Source organism: Vicia villosa, linkage group LG5 (assembly GCF_029867415.1).
Source record: "Vicia villosa cultivar HV-30 ecotype Madison, WI linkage group LG5, Vvil1.0, whole genome shotgun sequence".
NCBI classification, from domain to species: Eukaryota; Viridiplantae; Streptophyta; class Magnoliopsida; order Fabales; family Fabaceae; genus Vicia; species Vicia villosa.
Genome location: NC_081184.1, coordinates 149608343 through 149616230, shown reverse-complemented (window position 1 = coordinate 149616230; position 7888 = coordinate 149608343). Strand labels below are relative to the sequence as shown.

The following is a 7888-nucleotide window of genomic DNA, read 5'->3' as shown; positions in this document are numbered from 1 at the left end:
TCCAAAAAAGTTAGTTTCAACGAATTTTTTACAAGCTCATTTTATTCAATTTTTTGCCTTTAAAAAAAACTACTTTTTTTCATAAGAGCTTTATAAAAAATGTGTTTGACCCTCCATCTCCTTATAAGAAAAAGATAAGTAGATAAAAAGCTAGGTCAAACGAGCTCTATATCTTGATTTTGACAATACAAGATGTTATGTTTTTTAGTTTTAAATTTCTTATTAAGTATTTTTTTTCTCATAAGAGGAAAAAATATATTTGTGTCTTTTATGTTAGGTTAATTATTTAATTAGAGATCGGCGTCATTAATTATTAATGAGTTGTATTAATATAAATAATGGTAAATTTTATTGTTAAATATTGAAAATCATTTGATTGTGTTTTTTTATTGAGTTTTGATGACACTCATTCTATTATCTTTGAGGTATACTGTTTAATTAATGGTGAACACTCCGGTACCCTTGAATTTGGTTGGGTACCGGTACCTTCCTCCAATCAAATGAAGATATTCAATGCCACATCATTTTTTAATATTATTTTATTTTTAAAAAAATTAAAATTTTAAATCAATTAACACTAAGGGTACCGGTACCCAACTCAAACTAAAGGGTACCAAAGAATTTACCTTAATTAATATTTACTTTTTTAAATCTATCATAATAATATAAGAAAAGTCTACCATTTGGGACTTTCTTAGGCTATCCACATCAGCATCTATTCCATGGTTAATCCACATCAGCTTTGGCGGTTTCACTTCTCAAAATTCTCACGCTCTCCTCTTTCTCTTCCAAAACGGTTTCTCCTCTTCTTTCAAAACCGGCACATTCTCTTCACTCACCATTCTCTTCAATGCATGGTTACATTACATTGATTGTTTGTCTTCCCATTTTCAAAATGATTTCTATCTTCAATTACCATTCTCTTCATCTCCATTAAACTTTCGCAACCGCCCACATCCACCTCTGCCTACTCCGCTCTAGATCGAAACCTGCGTCGCCTGCAACTGCTGATTTTGCCGTCGTATCCCCAACACCGACGACTACACCACCGCCGCGCATCTACGATTGAAACATGGTATGTCGATATTGGATTTTGGTTCCTGATGGAAATAGATAGAAAGATGTGATAAAGGTTTGAAATTTAAACATTATACGGTCTTGATATTTCGTCTTGATGGATGAATCTAAATCAAGGTATGGAAATCATAAATTCGAATCCCTAATTTTTTTCAGGGCTTTTTCAGGGCTTAATTAGAGGCTAAAATCAGAAACAAATGGAGGATAGCAACAGACCGAATTCCCATCACAAGGGTCTCCGACCAAAATCACCTAAGGGTCTTCGAACCGGTTAAATCGGCACTGCTGATAAAAAGATAAGTGTATTTACTTACAACTGGTACCATTACATCAATTCTATTATGTAATTGTTAAAACTGTTCTTTCATAAACTTAATGAATCTCTGTCTTGATGTAAATTCAGTGGTAAATCAAAGAATGTTAATCTTATTGCCCCACTCCGAAGCCAACGTTCAATTCATCCAATAGAAGAATCAACATAATTCAGCAGTGAAGTCACAATTGAATACAAATTGATTTGGCTATGTTTAATGGAGAAATCCTGTGTCAGGTATATCGAATTCCTTTTGAACCGGTGTTCAGATTGATTTCAAATTTTAATACTTGATTTCTATGGATTTGTTGGTTGGTTATCATTTTTGTGTTTAGATTCTTTGTTTACCGGGCGTCTTAACATCGGACGTGGTTCTCATACTAATATATCTGGTGCAAATTCAGAACATGGATCACCCCCTCTCAATCTTGAAATCCCCCTCATGACTTATGGGAAAGAGGTATATCTTTGAACTCCGCTTTTGATGTGTTTGATTTCAACTGAATTGATCTCTCTCACGAACTCTCCTCTTCTTCTTCTTTTCATTCTTCTTCTTCCTTCCTCCTTTTCAATCTGACTTTTTTGATTTTGTTCTTTCAGAAAGTATGTAATCGCTATTCGAGTGGGTAAATCAACGATTTGGTTACTTCAAACGGTAGGACAGGTTTGTTCCAAATCGATCCGCCATAGATATCAGTTACACTCAAGACATGCTAACAGAATGATAAGTTATTTGTCTGAAATTATTAAAATTTTCAAACCAGGGAATCCATCCATCAATTTGGGAATTTCTACTCAGTTATATGATGTCAAGAGTAAATTTGAGGAAAGAGAGGAGATAAGGCAGCGTAGAAGGTAATCGTTTCCCCTTCTATCAATCTAAATGATCGTCGATTAGTTGTATAACTTAATCTGTATTTTCAGGGCGAGTTTTTACTACATATTTGTTTCTATAACACCGGTTTTTCATTGTAAATTTATGATACCCGTCTGATCACTAATAGTAGATTAATAGACAGTGATTGAAGGATTTGCTATTGAGGAATGTTTGTTGATAAAATTTTACATTGCAGGTTGAAGCTGTTTTGCTGCTTTTGGGATACCCGTGATTTGGTGGGTCGACATGATTTATGTGAAAGGGGAAAAGGTGAATAAAAACCCTTGAATTTGAGAGTATTGGATTGTGTTAGTGTCATGTCGATCTGTGAGTGTCTTTGTCGTGTTTCCGCTATATGTGTTTCATAGGTTACAACAAATGCCTAAATTTCTCCCGATTCTTCGTTCTTTCTCTTTTCCTCATGTTTGTTCATTTTTGTTATTGAGTTTCCAACTACTTCGATTTTGTTTTTGATTTAAGATTTGTTGTTTCAGGTGTGGTGATGTTGGCTCACGCGAAAGGGGAAGATTCGTCGGCGGTGGTGAGATTTATTGGTTTGGTTGACATCAGTGTTTATCTTCTTGGTTATTATTAATCACACTTTGCGGTCTTTTTCTTTCTCGCAAACTTAATGTAGCATTATGTTGAATTGTCTGGTAGTTGAAATTTGGGTTGAATTGTTGAATTTTCTGCTACCTGGCTCATGAAATGATGCAAGATTGGCTTAGACTACTTCTCTGCTGTTTTGATGCTGCAGGTTTTGATGCAAGCTTGGCAACGGTTGTTGATTTTGGTCTTTCGATGTCAGGGTCATGTACTTCTCTTTCTCACTTATATAATTGATCTGTATGTGATTTATTTGTATGTGATCCTTTCTTTAATTTCAGGTTATTGCTGAATATCTTCAAAAAATTGATCAAAAGTTGGATGGTGCAAAGAGGGATTGGCTTGCTATTTATGATGAATGTGCCTCTGTCTTATATCAAGTGATGAATGGTGCAAAGTGGCTCACATTTAGTTCTTTAACACCGGGAATGATTTGTTGGCTCAGTGCTACTGTTTGATCATGTTGTTATATTCTTGATAGTCCATCCTTATATTCTCAAATTTGGTGTTGATTCTGCAGCTACTCCTACAACATTAGAGGAGGCCAATGCTACTGAATGCATAATAATATATTTAAGGTAATGACTTCCCTTTGATCGGATCTTTTATAATAAAAGTATGAATATGTCCAAAGAATATGAATATGTCACAAGATGAGTAAGAATATGTCCAAAGTCACTAAAAGTATATCCAAAGTCACAAGCATATCCTGATAATGATGTTTGTGATGCTAAAATTGAAGACTTTAAATGTTCAATCCATTATGGACATCACGAGAAAGCTGAAGAGCTGATTAAATCACCTGGCAAGCAGGAATCTCAATCTGAAAATGAGTGTGACGAATCAGATGTTGTGGAGCACGATGTGAGTATCTTTTCTTTCCTTTATGTAGATCTTCTTAGGCTGAACAAAGTAGGCATTGTATTTTCTGTCATTTGTTTCTCATCTATATAGTTTCTTGCTTCTCTGTCACTTATTATCACTCATGGCTAATGATAACTCAGCAAGTCATTTAACACAGTATTTTCTGTCATTTGTTTCTCATCTATATAGTTTCTTCTCTGTCACTTATTATCACTCATGGGTAATGATAACTCAGCAAGAGTTGAAACCAATGATATTGAAAACAATGGTACTGTTTTAGATGTAAATAAAGATCCCTCCCAAGAATCTACAGACTCCTATGTTCCTTTCTTGCAGAAGGTGTCTGTTTCATAACCTTTTTTCTTTTCAAACTCATGATTTCTTAGAATATGCATATATATTACAAAGTTTCTTTCTCAAGTACTAATTTATAGTTTCTGATGGTACAGTTGATAGCAGAGGTTGTGGGAACATATTTCTTGATATTTGCTGGATGTGCTTCGAGATCAGTTTTCTTTCAGATATTTGTTGTTTGATGATTCACATTACATGTGGAAAATACTGATAATTTTTTTTAGGATTCTATCCAGCCTTCTGAATTTGGAGAGCTGCCTTTTTGTTCTTATAAGTGTTGTAAATGATTTGAGATCGAATTGATAATCTACAAAATAATGACTTGGCTGAGACCGATCGATACTGAGTGAGTAGATCTTGATTCTTCATGTCAGTTCTGTTATATGTTGCCATGAAATTGATTTTCATCTTTTGCTTACATACACAGATGCTTTTGATAAAGAAATGGAAGGAACTAACCTCTCAAGGTAGTGCTAATCCGGTTGAGGAAGGAACTCACTGGAGGCAAACTCCTGTATAGCCCTGTTTTCTGTTGAAATCCTTCCTTGCAGCTCTAAGGGCTATCGCTCCTGTTCCTACATAGATTCAACTACGGTGTATGCTCATGACCAGGACATCAATGTCATTGCCATCAGCCTGTGAAGGAATTGCATTGCTAATAAGTGCAATGAAGGTTCTAGGATTTCATTCTTATTAAGATTTTATGGTTTAGTGTATGCTCATGACCAGGACATCAATGTCATTGCCATCAGCCTGTGAAGGAATTGCATTGCTAATAAGTGCAATGAAGGTTCTAGGATTTCATTCTTATTAAGATTTTATGGTTTAGTTAGTCGTAAGTTGCATGTATTTTCATAATGTTCTGATGTGTGATCCAGAGGTATAATGCTTAAATTTTTTACTGCATTAAAGATTGTTTATTCGACGTTCTTGGAATTGAAATGCTGTTGAAACTATGCAGGATGAGAAAACGCAGAAGCTGAGGCTTTGGCATTGAAGGATCATCTAGAATCAGTTACACTTTCGTAACTCACTGTTGACGACTGTGTGCCGCATTTAGATGGTGCTCTTAAAGAGTGTATGCGACAGATACGGAACCTTAAGGAAGAACATGAACAGAAAATACAAGAAGTTAAGTGATCCATACTTTTTTATCACAACTCTATTACTGTGGCATTTTTGCACTCCTCTGTGATAACCATGTTGTCGATACATGTTCAACACAATATACCCTTGCAAACTTATAATCACGTGACACGGAGACGACATGTTCGGCATAGAAGCATTCAAGGTATCACCTTATACGAAAACGACATGCTCTTTTGTAAGAAATATTTGGATTTCTGACCATAAGCTGAATTTCTTGGTTTTTTCTTGACATGGAATGGTGCAATTATTGTCTCCTGTCACATGGCTTTTGACTATTCCTACAGTTTATTTGGGTGAGAAATGTTTCTACTAAATTCTATCCTAGATTTTTCCTAACTTCCCTCAAGCATGATACGGTTAATTAATACATGTTGAATAAATTGGTATGATTATTATTATCAGGTAGTCATGACAGTGAAGAAAATCCAGTAAGGGCTTATGATTTGGCAGCATTGAAGTATTGGGGACCAACGGCTACCATAAACTTTCCAGTAACAATCACTTTTATTTGGAATTATATTTATGATTTTAAACACTCCTATATTAGAACTTTCATCACTTAGCATATTTGTATTCTCTAATATCTCAGGTTTCCGATTATGCAAAGGAAATCGAAGAGATGAAACATGAAGGAAAGCGATAATATATTACTTCTCTGCGAAGGTTTGTATGAGTTAGCCTACTAATATTTAGAACTATAATTAAGTTCCTCGCCCAAGACTTTACTCCTCTTTGATTGCAAGAAAAGCAATGTTTTTCTAGGGGGACTTCAAAATATAGGGGTCTTACAAGGTTTGAAATTTGAAACATCATACTATATTATTAATATGACATGATACCAAGTGGGAAAATGCATGCTTTTGAATTAGCTTAATGTTGCAATTTTAGTGAATCATTGGATTGGCTATGTTTTAATTTGAATACTTTTTCAGGCAAGGATACTTCTGGAGTCTGGATTTGATGCATCAAATAGTGAAAGTTCATCCCAACATGCTCATGATGCTATTCCCTTATCAGAAAATTCAAACCGGACTTGATTTGAAAATCAGGAGGAGGAGGAGGAAATAATCAGTCATGAGGAATATTTTAGAGTATTAGATGAGCTAAAAATTAAGAGTCATACATATGATACTGATGATAAGGACACAAACACGCACGATGGTAACAACTCGTGCCTAGCAACATGCACAATTAGCAATGACGACGATGATGATATTTGGATGAATTCTTTGCCATATGAAGCAGACGAAGAAGGAGTGTATGAAGAGCTTGGTTTTCTCACATTATGAGTTGGAACAAGATGGTTTAAGGCTCCGGAGCTACTTTATGGATCGACTAATTACGGTTTAGAGGTTGATCTTTGGTCATTAGGATGTGTTTTTGCTGAGTTGTTTACATTGAAGCCTTTTTTTCCTGGAACAGGTGATATAGATTAGATTAGTAGAATCATTAGTGTTTTGGGTAATCTCAACAAGGAAGCTTGGAATGGTTGTTCTAAATTTCCTGATTATGGGAGAATTTCTTTTACTAAGGTGGAAAACCCTATTGGTATTGAAGCATGCATGCAGAATCGTTTGCATGATGAAGTTTCCTTGGTGAAAAAATTGGTTTGTTATGATCCAGCTACGAGAGCCACTGCGGCGGAGTTACAGAGAAATTTTATTTGTTTATTGTTTTGTTCTTAAAAATTCAAAAGGTTGTGCTTTTTCAGTCTATGAGATGAGGACTAGAAGATATTAGATTAAAACCAAATTATGTCAATTTTAGAGGGATGTAACATTTTGTTATTAATATCTGTACCATAAATATGAATTTAAGGGGGCATTATTCATGCAATCAAATTATTCTCTCACAGCTTTGTTAATTAAACTTGACTATTTAATTTCATGTTTCAAAAATATTAGTTTTTTATGTGCCCTTTGATTCACCATTATGCGTGAAGAACATGAAGAGTGGCTGTTTGATATTTGATGCATGGGTGCTCTTTTGGTTCTTGCTTAAAATTAGATGAAGTGAATTTGACATAAAAAATTAATATATAGAATACATTTTTCATTGTTTCTCAGACCAAGTGACCAAGTTAATATATATTAATCAATTCCAATGATACAATAAAAAACTCCGTTAAGAAAATACAATAAACATATTCATTATAAAGGATTATTCTAAGAAAAAATCTACTTGATATGCTAAATAAAGAATATTAATTATAAAGGATTATACTAAAGAATAATCTATTTAATATACGATGAGAATATTCTATAATATGCTATAATATGTTTACATACTATTCCAATATTAATATTTTAATGTTGAATATACGCTTCCTTTGTTGGAGTATTATATAAGAGTATTAAAACTGAAATCATATTCGTTTAAATACTCTTATTTGTTTTTTATTTGATCAATATATATGACAAATTAACAGGAACAAATTTAGAATATTAACGGGAAGACGAAGTTATTGATCAAAATAATGAATATTAACGTAAACACGAAGTTATTGATCAAAATAAAGAATAACGAGAACATGAAGTTACTGATAAAAATAATGAATATTAACGGGAACAAATTTAGAATATTAACGCGAATACGAAGTTATTGATCAAAATAATAAATATTAGCCGGGAACAAATTTGGAATATTAA

General features: G+C 33.8%; 1 long non-coding RNA gene and 1 pseudogene across 4 annotated transcripts; both read left to right on the top strand.

Moving 5' to 3' along the window:
• The first annotated feature begins 764 nt into the window (after positions 1-764).
• Positions 765-4413, top strand: LOC131603126 (uncharacterized). Of its 4 annotated transcripts, none has more exons than XR_009284242.1 (11): positions 765-1075; positions 1245-1627; positions 1726-1850; positions 1991-2054; positions 2155-2245; positions 2464-2537; positions 2762-2808; positions 3025-3070; positions 3155-3451; positions 3616-3737; positions 4316-4413. It is a non-coding gene; the product is annotated as an uncharacterized LOC131603126 (long non-coding RNA). The 4 variants fall into 4 exon arrangements; XR_009284243.1 differs by having other exon boundaries at positions 4328-4342; XR_009284244.1 differs by lacking the exon at positions 4316-4413 and having other exon boundaries at positions 767-1075; positions 3155-3253; positions 3394-3451; positions 3687-3712.
• Positions 4414-5475: 1062 nt separating this feature from the next.
• On the top strand, positions 5476-7361 carry LOC131605723 (cyclin-dependent kinase F-1-like; annotated as a pseudogene).
• Positions 7362-7888: the final 527 nt, after the last annotated feature.